This window comes from Entelurus aequoreus, linkage group LG01, assembly GCF_033978785.1.
Source record: "Entelurus aequoreus isolate RoL-2023_Sb linkage group LG01, RoL_Eaeq_v1.1, whole genome shotgun sequence".
Taxonomy (NCBI): Eukaryota; Metazoa; Chordata; class Actinopteri; order Syngnathiformes; family Syngnathidae; genus Entelurus; species Entelurus aequoreus.
In genome coordinates, this window is record NC_084731.1 from 102,225,807 (window position 1) to 102,242,724 (window position 16,918).

The 16,918-nt window shown below is 35.4% G+C and overlaps 1 protein-coding gene across 6 annotated transcripts in view; it reads right to left on the reverse strand.

The window, feature by feature from the left end:
• Window positions 1-14,278, reverse strand: part of LOC133660751 (innate immunity activator protein-like) — a 90,538-nt gene extending 76,260 nt beyond the window's left edge. For 4 of the 6 annotated variants that reach the window (XM_062064375.1, XM_062064367.1, XM_062064334.1 and 1 more), the window contains exon 1: window positions 11,579-11,827. The gene's annotated coding sequence lies outside the window, so the exon portion shown is untranslated. Of the gene's footprint in view, window positions 1-9,978; window positions 10,040-11,578; window positions 11,828-14,257 lie in introns of those variants that run through there. The other 2 variants (XM_062064356.1, XM_062064364.1) reach the window with 2 other exon arrangements.
• Window positions 14,279-16,918: the final 2,640 nt, after the last annotated feature.

Sequence of the window (16,918 nt, forward strand, 5' to 3'; positions counted from 1 at the left end):
GTGTCTCAAAGGGCTGTGCAAGCCACAACGACAACTAAAACAATTCTTACTTACTAAACCATTCCATGTGTGATGTCTGTAAGGAGTGTTTTCATGTATATTTGTACGTGCTATCGTAATATAATGAAGTTAGCGTAGTTAGCATTAGCTAATATGCTAAAAGGTTCACAAGTGTCTGTGTTAGTATTATTAACTTAGAATGGCATTCTTTTTGTATTGTTTTAGTTTCACAAATTCCCCAGTAAATTCACCAAAACGTCACCGTGGAGTTGAGTCTGTTTAGCTGATTGTAGAGCTAGCTTGCGCAGCTAGCGGGGCCATGACGATGACTTCTGTTTTGTTGGATCAGCCGTTTTACTGCCGTGTTACAGATACCGTTTGGAAACAATTAAGGTATGTAAATGAACATTTACAGAATATTTTCACAACGTATAAATCTGCGACTTATAGTCCGGTGCGGATATTATCAGGAAACATTATTTTCTAATATTTAGTGGGTGCGGCTTAAATATCGGTGCACTCTATAGTCCGGAAAATATGCTACTATGGGCTATCTTTTCTGGACGATTTAGACGTTAGACGAGTCTGTTCAGCTGATTGGAGAGCTAGCTTGCACAGCTAGTGGGTCCATGACGATGACTTTTGTTTTTTTTGATCAGCCATTTTACTGCTTTGTTACAGTTGGAAACAATTAAAGGCCTACTGAAATGATTTTTTTTAATTTAAACGGGAATAGCAGATCCATTCTATGTGTCATACTTGATCATTTCGCGATATTGCCATATTTTTGCTGAAAGGATTTAGTAGAGAAAATCGACGATAAAGTTCGCAACTTTTGCTCGCTGATAAAAAAAACCTTGCCCCTACCGGAAGTAGCGTGACGTCACAAGCGGTAGTGCTGCTCACAATTCCCCGTCGTTTACAATGGAGTGAGAGATATGAGGAGCGAGAAAGTGACGATTACCCCATTAATTTGAGCGAGGATGAAAGATTCGTGGATGAGGAACGTGAGAGTGACGGACTAGAATGCAGTTCAAGAGATATCTTTTTTCGCTCTGACCGTAACTTAGGTACAAGCTGGCTCATTGGAATCCACACTCTCTCTTTTTTCTATTGTGGATCACGGATTTGTATTTTAAACCACCTCGGATACTATATCCTCTTGAAAATGAGAGTCGAGAAGGCGAAATGGACATTAACAGTGACTTTTATCTCCACGACAATACATCGACGAAGCTCTTTAGCATGAGCTAACGTGATAGCATCTGTCTCAAATGCAGATAGAAACAAAATAAATAAATCCCTGACTGGAAGGATAGACAGAAGATCAACAATACTACTATCAGGAGACACCAAACCAAACACTGGACATGTAAATACACGGTTAATGTGTATTCGACGCCTGTCGAAGCCTAGCAATGCTGTTGCTAACGACGCTAACTTAACAACGGGACCTCGTCAGAGCTATGATAAAAACATTAGCGCTCCACCTACGCCAGCCAGCCCTCCTCTGCTCATCAACACCCGTGCTCACCTGCCTTCCAGCGATCGACGATGCGGTCGGCGGCCCGGAGACGTAGGAAGTCAAGGTGAGTTCGCCGCTAGCGCGTCTGCTATCCAACAAAGTCCTCCTTGTTGTGTTGCTACAGCCAGCCGCATACACAGATCCCACCTACAACGTTCTTCTTTGCAGCCTCCATTGTTCATTAAACAAATTGCAAAAGATTCACCAACACAGATGTCCAGAATACTGTGGAATTTTGTCGAAGAAAACAGAGCTCTGTGTATTGTGTCCAAAAACTTCCGTGGACCTCGCGACGTCACGCGCATACGTCATCCTCCAAAGGCGTTTTGAACTGGAAGTTCCCCGGGAAATTTAAAATTGCACTTTATAAGTTAACCCGGCCGTATTGGCATGTGTTGCAATGTTAAGATTTCATCATTGATATATAAACTATCAGACTGCGTGGTCGGTAGTAGTGGGTTTCAGTAGGCCTTTAAGGTTATGTAAATAACTGTGTATACAACAAATTTCCCAACATATATATCTGCGGTTTATAGTCCGCTGCGGCTAATACATGGAGAAAAAAATGTATTTAAAAATTTAGTGGGTGTGGCTTGTACAGTGGAAAAATAAAGTATTACTTTGGCTCTAGGCTGCCAGTGATAATGTTACTTGTAAGAAACAACACTTTGTGTTTTTCCCACTTGCTTGTGTATGAAAAGTAGGGATGATACTCGAAACCGGTTTTCCCGGTTGTTCGATAAGAAAAGAACCGAGTCCTTGGACTCGAAACCCGTTATCGAGACCACTATAGTAAAGCAAAAAAGTTGGTTCTTTATTCGAATCCCTGGGACCAATCCCGTCCCGAGCAGAAATGCCCCGTGAGACATCAAAAGAAATGACATCACGTAGCTCAGTCATTAGGCGCAGATAGGGAAAGCAGGAAAAACAATGGACCGGAAAAAGCGCTCCAAGGTGTAATAAAGTTCAAAACAAAAGGTATAATCCAATGAATAATTTTACTGAGAGATTTCAGCAGGGTACAAACACATGATGAACACTTTTACGACCAACCGGAAACATAGCAACCAGGCTAGCAACGCACCTCCTTTACGGCAGCTGTCGCAACGTTCTTAAAGCAACCGCAGCACATACATATATATGACATCTCCCTTTTTAACTTTTGTTTTTCTTTCCTTGTAAACAAAACAAAATCACACTGTATATGTGTTGTCTGTCTAATTATAAATAATGCAGACGAGGCGTGTTGGCTGAGTTCTTGACGTTTACTTTCACAGCGTGCTCATAACCTCATTCTTAGCTGTGGCAACATGCAACAACACTTTTCGGGGCTACCGCGCATGCTCGTCACTCCCGTTGCATGCTGGGTAGTGTAGTTGTTATTTTCCCTAGCTCATAACATCACATCTTTCCCCCTATAAAGAAAGATTTTAACTCAATAAAGTGTATTTCTTTTTTTTAGCTTGAACTTTTCATTTTTTAGCATTGTAACCACATTTGCAAACAACTTTTCTCTTCATAGAATTTTCTTTCAATAAAGAAATAAAGTGCAAAAATGTCAAAGCATCATAACAAACAGTTATGTCAAATAGCAGCAGAAGTGCACTTTTTGGAGAGCTGTATTATTTTCAGTTTTGTGCCCAAGGGACTGATTTTATTTTATTTAACACTATATTATTATTTATACACCTATAGTGATCACAGAGACAGGTGGTTTTTGTGTTACTGTATGTATTTGTTTTTCTTAAAAATCCCACTTAATATACTTTGGGTAACAACAGTCAATATTTATTTTTTTTATTTTATTTTTTTAGGGGGGTAACAGTCAATATTTATTTATTTATTAGATTTAATTTTTTTCTTATATAATAAAAGTGAGCTTTTGTTAAACCAAATATTGTGTGTTTTTTTCCATATACAACAACCTATCTGGACTCGATAAGAGGATTCGATAATAGGCTCGAACTCGATCATTTCTTATCAAACATCATCCCTAATGAAAAGTGCTACATAAATAAAGTTTGATTTGATTTGCCGCCATGGAGGCGAGGATTAGTGATTTAGAAGCGTCTCTGAACTGTGGAGGGACATTAGCCGCTAGCTCGTTAGCTAGGACACTAACAAGTTGCAGCTGCTCGTATGCTCAAGTCTCTAAACTTTACCGAATCACTTCTCTTTGAGTGTCTAAAATGTGTCTATAAATCAAATTATTATAACTCAACAAAACACATCATTTCAGAGTCATATTCATTTAAATTTACATCTTTTCACACGGGTATGCCAGTAAAGAACATTAGAATACTCCCTAATAATCAAGTTATATGATGTAAACACCTAATTTCAGAGTCATATTTATTTGCATTGACATCTTTTTACACGTGTATGCCAATAAAGAACATTAGAATACTCCCTAATAATAAAATGTTATGATGTTAAAGGCCTACTGAAATGAATTTTTTTAATTTAAACGGGAATAGCAGATCCATTCTATGTGTCATACTTTATATTTTCGCGATATTGCCCTATTTTTGCTGAAAGGATTTAGTAGAGAAAATCGATGATAAAGTTCGCAACTTTTGCTCGCTGATAAAAAAAGCCTTGCCTGTACCGGAAGTAGCGTGACGTCAGAGGAGGTAATATTCCTCACAATTTTCCTTTGTTTACAATGGAGCGAGAGAGATTCGGAGCGACAAAGCGACGATTACCCCATTAATTTGAGCGAGGATGAAAGATTCGTAGATGAGGAACGTTACAGTGAAGGATTAGAGAGGAAGTGATGGACGTATCTTTTTTCGCTCTGACCGTAACTTAGGTACAAGCTGGCTCATTGGATTCCACACTCTCTCCTTTTTCTATTGTGGATCACAGATTTGTACTTTAAACCACCTCGAATACTATATCCTCTTGAAAATGAGAGTCGAGCACGCGAAATGGACATTTAAAGTGACTTTTTTCTCCACGACAATACATCGGTGACACACTTAGCTACTGAGCTAACGTGATAGCATCGTTCTCAAATGAAGATAGAAACAAAAGAAATAAACCCCTGACTGGAAGGATAGACAGAAGATCAACAATACTATTAAACCATGTACATGTAACTACACGGTTAAAAATTCTCAGCCTGGTAAGGCTTAACAATGCTGTTGCTAAAGACGCTAAGGCTAATTTAGCAACCGGACCTCACAGAACTATGATAAAAACATTAGCGCTCCACCTACGCCAGCCAGCCCTCATCTTCCCATCAACAGCCGTGCTCACCTGCGTTCCAGCGATCAACGGCGCGACGAAGGACTTCATCCGTGGGTTAGGCGGCAAGCATCGGCTAGGCGTCTGCTAAGTAAGTAGTCCTTGTTGTGTTGCTGTAAGTATTGTACTTAGCCGCTAATACACCGATCGATCCCACCTACAACGTTCTTCTTTGCAGCCTCCATTGTTCATTAAACAAATTGCAAAAGATTCACCAACACAGATGTCCAGAATACTGTGGAATTTTGTCGAAGAAAACAAGAGGTTTTTGTATCGGGTCCGATGGGGTCCAACCACTTCCATGGATTTTGTGACGTCACGCGCATAAATCATATCCAAAGGAGTTTTTCAACCGGAAGTGTGGCGGGAATTTTAAAATTGCACTTTATAAGTTAACCCGGCCGTATTGGCATGTGTTTCAATGTTAAGATTTCATCATTGATATATAAACTATCAGACTGCATGGTCGGTAGTAGTGGGTTTCAGTAGGCCTTTAACATAATTTCAGAGTCATATTTATTTGCATTGACATCTTTTTACACGTGTATGCCAATAAAGAACATTAGAATACTCCCTAATAATCAAGTTATATGATGTAAACACATAATTTCAGAGTCATATTTATTTGCATTGACATCTTTTTACACGTGTATGACAATAAAGAACATTAGAATACTCACTAATAATCAAGTTTTATGATGTAAACACATAATTTTAGAGTCATATTTATTTGCATTGACATCTTTTTACACGTGTGTGCCAATAAAGAACATTAGAATACGCTCTAATAATCACATTTTATGATGTAAACATCATTTCAGAGTCATATTTATTTGCATTGACATCTTTTTACACGTGTATGCCAGTAAAGAACATTAGAATACTCCCTAATAATCAACTTTTATGATGTAAACATAATTTCAGAGTCATATATATTTAAATTGACATCTTTTTACACGTGTATGCCAATAAAAAAAATTAAAATACTTACTAATAATCAAATTTTATGATGTAAACACATAATTTCAGTCATCTTTATTTAAATTGACATCTTTTTACACGTGTATGCCAGTAAAGAACATTAGAATACTCACTAATAATCAAGTTTTATGATGTAAACACATCATTTCACATAGCGCCGCCTGCTTCGTTACATTACAGCGTGTGGCGTCGTCTTGCATCAATTTGCGGCTTTAAGACGCCTAAAAAAGCAAAGAAAGAGTCCTTCCCTACCTGTCCATGGATACCACCTCCACCTGATAGCGTGCTGCCTGCAGGCTCCACAGGAGAAGAATAAAAGGCCTGAAATGAATCTTGTCTCTCACTGAGCGCGTGTGAACAAGTTAGCAATTAAAATGAGTCACTCAATATTTTCAAACAGCAAGTTTTTTTTTAAATTGTTGCCTATACACAGAAATGAAAATACATAAAATAACGCATTCAGTGCAGAATAACGTCGTCATTTGTGATTTTTTTATCGTTTGAAGAGGATTCTCCAAGAGCAGCAACACTTGAAATTCGCTTTTTTTTTTTTTTACATCTTACCACACATGAGGTATATTTGCACAAAGTATCGGATTGGTATAGTCGAAATCAGCCTGAATTTTACTGGGTATCAGATCGGAAAGAAAATCAGCAGTATCGCACATCACTGCCGTAAACACTAGTAATGGAAACAACTTGACCAGCAAGTATGGAGTGGAATTACTGGTAAACTCCACAAACACACAAAAATATTTTTCTTTACACAAGTAAAAAAACTACAACAATTTTCTTCATTAAAAAAAACGATAAACAGGTAACAAAACTTTTTTTCCAATTAAAAAAACTATTGGAATGTAAAAAACTAATTGTTCAATCTAAGAAAAACTATTGGCAATTGTAAAAACCATTTTCTTCAATTACAAAAACTATACAAGTAAAAAAACAAAAGTTTTTCAATTAAAAAACTATTCGGATGTAAAAACATGTTTCTTCAATAAAAAAACAATTTGCAAGTAAAACATTTTTTTTCTTCAATTAAAAAAACGATTCGCAAGTAAAAAAAAAAAAAGTTTAATTAAAAAAAAACTCTGAATGTAAAAAAAACTTTTTTTGCAATAAAAAAACATATGCAAGTATAATTTTTTTTTCTTAAATTAAAAAAATGATTTGTAAGTAAATACAAAATTTTTTTCAATTAAAAAAACGATTTGAATGTAAAATAAACCAAATTTGTTTCAATTAAAAAACTATTTGCAAGTATAAAACAATTTTTTTAAATTAAAAAAAACTACTCGAATGAAAAAAAAATTTTTTTTTATAAAAAAAACAATTTGCAAGTAAAAAACAATTTGCTTCAATTAAAAACAATATTTGCAAGTAAAAAAAACATTTTTTCAATTTAAAAAAAAATATTCCAATGTAAATTTTTTCAAAAATTGTTTCAGTTAAAAAACAATTTGCGAGTATAAAACAATTTTTTTCAATAAAAAAACGATTTGCAAGGGAAAAAATGTTTCTTCAATTTAAAAAAGTATTTGCAAATTTTCAAAAAGCTACTTTTTTCAATTAAAAAAACTGTTCCAATGTAAAAAAATACTAATTTTCTTCAATAAAATTTTTTTATTTTATTCAATTAAAAAAACAATTTACAAGTATAAAACCATTTTCTTCAATTAAAAAAACTATTTACAAGTATAAAACAATTTTCTTCAATTAAAAAAACGATTCACAAGTAATTTCACTTTATATGGAAGTGATAACTTTTTGATGCTATTGCACTGGAGTCACCTTTTCAAATGTACAACAATGCTGCTTGATTGGCTTCGTGTGCTGACTCGGCAACTTATGCATTTTTCTAAGATGAGACAGTCCTGGCCAGTCAACCTCTGACCTTTCACCCTCAGGTCAACACATTGGAATGTGGACTGGGGAATATTTCAAAGCACAATACTAAAAAATACTGATTAGATGTGTGCGTCTAAAATTTAAGATGATCTGGTTAACTGTCACACATCTAATAGTTCCTCTGAAATATCATTTCTGTTACAACAGTGTTGTTTTCCACAGAAAGAGGATGTTGAAAACTCTACTTATCTGCATTTGTTTACTTTTATGGTGCAACTTTAAAACATTGCTTCTTTTCCCCTCATAACTGCAAATTGTTCATGCAATATTGCTATAATAAAAATAAGTGAGAATTGAAACCTTCACATGCCAGCCAGGGATGGAAAGAAAGTGTATAAAGTCAATTAAATGAAGTACACATTAGACCAGGGGTGTCAAACTCCTTTTCATTGAGGGCCACATCGCAGTTATGGTTGCCCTCAGAGGGTCGATTTTAACAATGAGTAATATATGAACATACATGCATATATATAACACATTAACAATATATTTTTTTACATAAGCTGGAAAAAATTAAAAAATTACTTTAAAAACTGGCAGCTCAGTCACCAGAATTTTACAATAAAATCAGTGTTGTTTTTTTACAGCATATAAAAAAACTGTATAAATGGAATGGAATTGAGAAACAATACCATTGTTTTTAGCGGTAAAATTCAAGCAACAGAGCTGCCAGTTTGTTTTTTACGATAAAATCTTCTTGTGTTAATGTTGTTGTTTTTTGGGTGTTTTAGTGTCTTACTGTATATGGAAAAATAAAGAGCGCCAAAGTTGATTTTATGGTAAAAAACTCAAGTCGGCGAAATTTAACCGTAAAATCTATTGTCAATTTTACAGTCTACAATTTGATCGATAATTTGTTTTGAAATCATAAGTCAAGCAGATATTTAAGTACAGTATTTATCTTTATTTAAAAAAATTATATTTTTGGAATACATGATAATAAAATATTTTTATAATATAGAATTTTAAAGTAATTTTATAAAATATATGCAAAACAGGTGAAATCTAAAGACAAAAAGTTGCAATTTTGACTAATAACACAAACATGCCATGCAGGCAGTTTTTTTCTTTAAAACTGTCATTGCTCCCCCCCAAAAATTAATCAAAATCAATGTTATGTGTTATTATTGACATATTCAAGGCTCCAATTACTTCACAATAAATATTCCACTTTAAATATGTGTTGGGGGAAATGATTGTATATTTTGTGTGTTTGCCATATAAAAAAATGTTTTCTATGAGGAAAAAATTTACTGTAAAAACTAACATTAAAAAATTGACAGATAGATCTGAAGTTGATCTGGAGACTTAAGTATTTGAAGCAAAATAAATAAATAAATAAATAAATAAATAAAATGTATGACTTATTTTTAACACTTTTATGAAAATGGAATAAATGGAAAAACAATACCACTGTTTTTAGCGGTAAAATTCAAGCAACAGAGCTGCCAGTTTTGTTTTGTTTTAACGTAAAATCTTGTTGTTTTAAAGTTTTTTTGTTTGTTTTTTTAATGTTTAGGGTCTTACAGTATATGGAAAAAACTGTACCAAAGTTGATTTTACGGTAAAATAAACTCAGTTGGAGGAATTTAACCGTAAAATCTATTGTCAATTACAGTCTACAATTTGATTGATCATTTGTTTTGAAATCATAAGCAGATATTTATCTTTATTTTAACAAAAAATAATTTTTGGAACACGTAATTTTGATAATATTGAATTTTAAAATTATTTAAAAGAGATATGCAAAACAGGTGAAATCTAAAGACAAAAAGTTGCAATGTTGACTCTAATAACACAAATCTGCCATGCAGGTGTTTTTTTTCTTTAAAACAGTCATTAAAAAAAAAAGAAGAATAATCAATGTAAGGAATTATTGACATATTCAAGGCTCCAATTACTTCACATTAAATTGTAACAAACGCACCCAAGTTCTCCGGGTGTCTCTGCCACTACGCAAATTAAGGAGTCACGGGTGGTACCTGATATTCAGCTGGGAATGATTAATACAGTAAATAAACACAAGACATGTATAACTATTAGCCACAACACAACCAGGCTTATATTTAATATGTCACAAATTAATCCCGCATAACAAACACCTCCCCCCTCCCGTCAATATAACCCGCCAATATAAATCAAACACCTGCACAACACACTCAATCCCACAGCCCAAAGTACCGTTCACCTCCCCAAAGTTCATTTAACACGTATATTTCCCCAAAGTCCCCAAAGTTACGTACGTGACATGCACATAGCGGCATGCACGTACGGGCAATGGATAACATGTTTGGAAGCCGCAGCTGCGTACTCACGGTACTGCGTCTGCGCATCCAACTCAAAGTCCTCCTGGAAAGAGTCTCTGTTGTCCCGGTTCTCCACAGGCCAATGGAAAGTCCACAAAAAAGGTAAAAAATTAGGATTCTTCCCTGAAGTGGCTCCGTAGCAAAAACACTGGGTCTGACAGGTGCTCCTAGGTGGTTTGTGACGTCAATTTCCGCTTCCGCCAGGTCTGATAGCACTGGATGCCTTTTATATCCCCACATATTAAGTTACATTTTTAATATTAGCATGATTTATAGAATATGCCTGTAACAGTTCATAATAAGTAAATGGATGACATAATAAGTATATATATATATATATATATATATTTATTTTCCCAGCTGAGCACAAGTTAATTGTGACTGGCAATTTATTATATATATACGCCTCGATGGACCCCTATGGCCATTACAAAATATTCCACTTTAAATATGTTTTGGGGGAAATTATTGCATATTTTGTGTGTTTGCCGCATAAATAAATGTTTTCTATGAAAAAAGTGCATACTGTAAAAACAGATATGCAAAATTGACAGATAGATCTGAAGTTGATCTGGAGACTTAAGTCCTTGAAGCAAAAAAATTATAAAATATATGACTTATTTTTTACACTTTTATGAAAATTGAATAAATGGAATGGAATGGAGAAACAACACCATTGTTTTTAGCGGTAAAATTCAAGCAACAGAGCTGCCAGTTGTTTTGCTTTTTTTACCATAAAATCTTGTTTTAATGTCTTTTTTGTTTAGTTTTTTATTGTTTTAGTGTCTTACTGTATATGGGAAAAAAACAGTACCAAAGTTGATTTAACGGTAAAAAACCTAAACTGTAAAATCTATTGTCAATTTTAGCGTACAATTTGATCGATAATTTGTTTTGAAATCACAAGTCAAGCAGATATTTAAGTACAGTATTTATCTTTATTTTCGCGAAAAATATTTTGGGATTTTGATTGATTGATTGAAACTTTTATTAGTAGATTGCACAGTACAGTACATAATCCGTACAATTGACCACTAAATGGTAACAATACGTTTTTCAACTTGTTTAAGTCGGGGTCCACGTTAATCAATTCATGGAATACATGATAATATTATATTTTTATCATATTGAATTTTAAAAGATATGCAGTATGTGGTTTTTAATGTCAAAAGGGAAAGAAAAAATATATTTAGTAAGAAAACATTTTATTAACACATATTATTTCCAGGCTTTTTCGGGCCACATAAAATAACGTGGTGGGCCAGGTTTGGCCCCCGGGCCTTGAGTTTGACACCAGTGCAGTACAGATGGTAGCCACGTTGAGCTGATGTGCTCATTTATCCACAAAAACATCTCAAGTAGCTTGCACATTGCTCCACGGTGATATTAGTGCTCAAAATAAAGAGTTGTTTGTGTTAGTTGCAACCTGCACAGACGTTGGGCCTCAGCTTTAAGAGCATTAAAAAAAAAAACTGTAGGATTTTAAATAGGACATCAACTTGGGGGCGTTCTTGTGTTTCCAAACCAAAAGTCAAAAAGAAGAATGCAGCATGCATAAAGTGGGAATGCTGCAGAAACAATCTCTGCAACGCAAAAGTTTGGCTCTTACCTCGCAGGCTAGCGAGCTAGCATCCGAAGCTAACTGCCTCCATGCAATCTTCGCTCCATCCTCTCACTTTCCCCACATTCCAGCTGATGCTTCGGGGTGAACAATAACCGAGTCTTTCCGACACGCTCCGGGGGTCCGATAGCAGATTTAAAGTTAAAATACAACCGCTGGCAGGTAGTTTTACTCCCAAAAGTAAACTTTTTTTTTCCTGATGGGGTGAGGGGTGGGAGGAGGTTCGCGCTGGATGTGTGACACGTTCAGGTCCTGTCGTAAAAAGGAGTGCTAATGTGTCAAACTGTGTTATGAATGATCGATAGTGATTGATTTTTGTCACCATACTGAGGAATAACGTTAGAAAAAGAAACAAATTAGGTTCAGTATCCATCCATCCATCCATCCATTGTCTACCGCTTGTCCCGTTCGGGGTCGCGGGGGTGCTGGAGCCTATCCGTTGAAATAATTTACTCGGTGAAAGCAGGACGTCTCTGGGCTGTAATGTACAGTACTTACAGTATGGTCGTCTCCTTTTAAACATTGCTGTTCTTTGATTGGTTGATTGTATTACTCTCGTTATTTGGATGTTAGTCAGCAATGATGATTTATCATTATCGTCGCCATTATTCAATCAATCAATCAATCAATGTTTATTTGAGCGTTAAAGCTTTAAACGTCGAGCTAAAATTATGTAATTGAATGCCTCATTTACCAGCCGGCTCTCTAGCGACGCGTGTTTATTTTCTAGAAAATCTCATCACTTTTTGTCAACTACAGTATTTTGTCAAAGCAAATAACAACAAGGCGATAGATTATTACATATGATACTTCGGTACAATATACTAAGATACAACATTTAACATTTTAAGAATCCACGTATCGATTCATTAGTGAATCAACTGCGGTATAGTTATAACGTGTATGACGTCATAACGAAACACAAATTTAATTTGGAATCTTCTCGCTTTCGTCTTAATATTGGAGTGCAGTAACAGCATCTGGCCACTAGAGGGCAGGTGAGGTTCACGCCAGCGTCATTCAATGACCAGCCAACGTCACCAGTCTTAGTAATAATAATAATAATAATAATAACAATAACACCAATTAGAATAATAGTAATAATATTATCAATAACAATAACAATAATAACAATAACAACAATAGTACTAATAATAATAACAACAATTATAATATTAACAACAACAATAATAATAATAATAACAACAACAATACTACTTCTAATAATAGTAATAATAACTAGGAACTAGTAATAACTATAATCATAATTAATAACTAGTAATAATAATAATGATATAATAATAATGATAATACTACTACTAATAATAATAACAATAACAACACTACTACTACTAATAACAACAACAACAACAACAACAACAACAACAACAACAACAACAACAACAACAACAACAACAATACTACTTCTTTCATAGTTCTTTTTATGGATTTCACATTCACATTAACAACAAATTCAAACCCTCTTCATCCCCTAACCCTGCTGTCACTCAAAACAAAAAACAAACAAACAAAAAAAACTACTTCTGATAATAGTAATAATAACTAGGAACTATTAATAACTATAATGATAATTACTAACTAGTAATACTACTACTACTACTATTAATAATAATAATAATAATAACAATAACAACAATACTACTACTACTACTACTGCTACTACTACTATTAATAATAATAATAATAATAACAATAACAACAATACTACTACTACTACTACTGCTACTAATAATAATACTAATAATAGTAATAATAATAACAACAATTATAACAATAACAAATAAAATAACATTAACAACAATACTAGTACTACCAATAATAACAACAATAACAACAATAATAATTATAACAATAATAATAATAATAACTACAACAATAACAACAATACTACTACTACTACTACCAACAACAACAATAACAATAATAATAATAATAATAAAAATGATAATAATAATAATGTCATACAAATGTATTTAACACTTTTATGAGTGGGGCCCTTTTAGGTCCTCAAGAAGTTTGTTGGGATTTTTATTATAAAAATGATTCAAATAATGATGAATTAAAATCAATGTTTTTATGAATTATTAACCTATTCAAGGCTCCAATAAATACTTCACATCAAATATTCCACTTTGTGGGGAAAAGATTGCATATTTGGTGTTTTTGCCATAAAAAAAGGGTTTTGACAAAAACATATAAAAAATAAAATACATTTATATCAACAGCGATCTGAAGTTGATGTAGAGATATATAAAAACATTTAAAAAATATATAAATTATTTTAAACATTTTAATGACTGAGACCTTTCTGATAGACTCTAAAGTTTTAAAAAAATCTTCATGTTGTACGCGTTTTGACTATGACAAATGTCAAAATGGCTCCCGCATGCTTTGATTTTTCCCCTCAGTGGAAAAAAAATTGCACACCCCTGCCGTAGAGTAATATGACTCAAGTATAAGTCAAAAGTAATCGTCCACATAATTACTTGAGTAACTCAGTGAAAGTAACTTATGATTTACTGACAAGTTATTTTCATTGTATTGGCACTACAAGCCTAGTTGCAATGTGTGTGCGTGTGAGAGACAAACAGAGCTAATGTTGTTAGCGTGTGTGCTACCAAAACATAAAACACATCTGCAACTTACCTCTACCTCTTTTCTCTCGTCGGAAGTGGAGTGAACATTTCCAACAGAAATATGAACATTTATCCCACGTGGCAAGAGGGAAACAAGAAAGGACATAAAAGACCTTAAAGAGCGCAGAGATGATGCAACTTTTACATACAGCTACAAGAGTAAAAAAACAAAAAAGGAGCAATGAACACTCCACATTGCGTACATATTTGCACCGTGCATAGACAAAAACACCATTTCAACAAAGGCACCAAGAGAAATGACTCTGTCCTAGGCTGCCCACTAGCTCCCGGCCAACATCCGGTCCAAGGAGACTGAAGCCTCCACATCTACAAGAAGGAAACATCCAGAACACAAAAGGAGGACACTTAAGAGCTTGTGCAACCAGCAGTCACAACAGCGCCGCCATATTAAAAAAAAGAACAATCGCTGTCGTTTTCTTCAGCGCTGTAAAAAAGTCACTTTTAAAAAGTGTTTAAGCTGCGGTCATATGACTGCCAGGCCTCCTTTGATTGATGAAACAGAGTCATGTTTCAAGCCAAAACAATACACTGTAAATTCCAGACTATCAGTTGCTACTTTTTCCTGCGCTTTGAATCCTGCGGCTTACAAAACGGTGTGGCTAATTTGTGGATTCTTCTTCGTTAACGGCCATATTGCAAATAGTTTAGCAACTTCTGGACGAGTTCACTCACTGCAGGCGCTGCGGCTTGAATGTTCATAGTATTTCCTTTTGTTTAAAGTAGTACAAAATAAGTACAAGTGCCGTTCCGTCTTCCAGCCATCCATAGCATTGCTACTCGTATGGATTCTTCATTTATCACTCCATTCAACGTTTGTAAGTTTTACAATATAACTAAAACAATTTTTACTTACTAAAGCGTCCCAAGTGTGATGTCTGTAGGAGTGTTTTCATGCATATTTGTACGTGCTATCGTAATGTAATCAATCTAGCATCGTTAGCATTAGGTGATATGCTAAAAGGATTACGAGTGTCTGTGTTAGTATTATTAAAGGCCTACTGAAACCCACTACTACCGACCACGCAGTCTGATAGTTTATATATCAATGATGAAATCTTAACATTGCAACACATGCCAATACGGCCGGGTTAACTTATAAAGTGCAATTTTAAATTTCCCGCTAAACTTCCGGTTCAAAACGTCTATGTATGGTGACGTATGCGCGTGACGTCAACAGTTAAACGGAAGTATTCGGACACCATTGAATCCAATACAAAAAAGCTTTGTTTTCATCTCAAAATTCCACAGTATTCTGGACATCTGTGTTGGTGAATCTTTTGCAATTTGTTTAATGAACAATGAAGACTGCAAAGAAGAAAGTTGTAGGTGGGATCGGTGTATTAGCGGCTGGCTGTAGCAACACAACCAGGAGGACTTTGAGTTGGATAGCAGACGCGCTATCCGACGGTAGCCGCCGACCGCACGGATGATGGGGTGAAGTCCTTCGTCCTTCCGTCAATCGCTGGAACGCAGGTGAGCACGGGTGTTGATGAGCAGATGAGGGCTGGCTGGCGTAGGTGGAGCGCTAATGTTTTTAGCATAGCTCAGTGAGGTTCCGTTGCTAAGTTAGTGTCAATGGCGTCGTTAGCAACAGCATTGTTGAGCTTCGCCAAGCTGGAAAGCATTAACCGTGTATTTACAGGTCCATGGTTTAATAGTATTGTTGATTTTCTGTCTATCCTTCCAGTCAGGGGTTTATTTCTTTTGTTTCTATCTGCAAGACAAGATGGCGGCGCATTGCTATGCAGCGGCTTGCTAACGCTCTTGGGAGTGTAGAGCGATTTGGCAAAAAACACCCGTCATTTCTGTCAATTTCATGGCTGGCTCAAAGCGTGAACACTGTGATCACATACGACCGACAGACAATTCTGGATGTGGATGGATCGGGTCGTTATAGACTGAAAGATGCATGTACGGTGGACCTCCTCGCTAGCATGGGAATACTTCGCGGGCTACATCGAGCGGCCTTTGTAGCAGCGGAGTCAAGTGCTAGCGGTGACCGCCAATGGAGACGACGTTAGCGGTGTGAGCGGAAGCAGAAGCGGGGATGCCGAGCGGGGCTAACAACAAAGGGAAAAGCTAACCAAAGAAGCGTGGAGTCTCCGGGTAAGAAGCAATTTAAACTAGAACTAGCCGGCGCCAGGCTGGATAATCCCTGCACACATAGCAATTCTCTTAGAATAAAACACAACTCACATAATGTTTTTTCTTTTGTGACGGTGTCAGAGGCAGACATACATTGTACTGAGGTGGCTAACTATGATGCGTTCAGTTTATCGCAACATCAAGCAAACAATCTGAAAATTCCCGTCGTATAAATTCCTAGATATGGTCGAAACTATTTAAAGTGCACTACGCATAATAAACGCAACATTATTAATATTGCTACTTCGGATAATTTCAACAAACAATCCTCAAAACAGCCCACTACCTATAATATGGGCTTTTTAAACATAAGATCATTATCTTCCAAAACGTTATTAGTTAATGAAGTCATTAGAGACAACAAACTTGACGTCGTTGGTCTCGCCGAGACCTGGCTCAAACCAGACGAGTTTTTTGCGCTAAATGAGGCATCTCCTCCTAACTATACCAATGCACATGTTGCCCGACCTCTTAAAAGGGGAGGGGGTGTCGCACTAATATACAA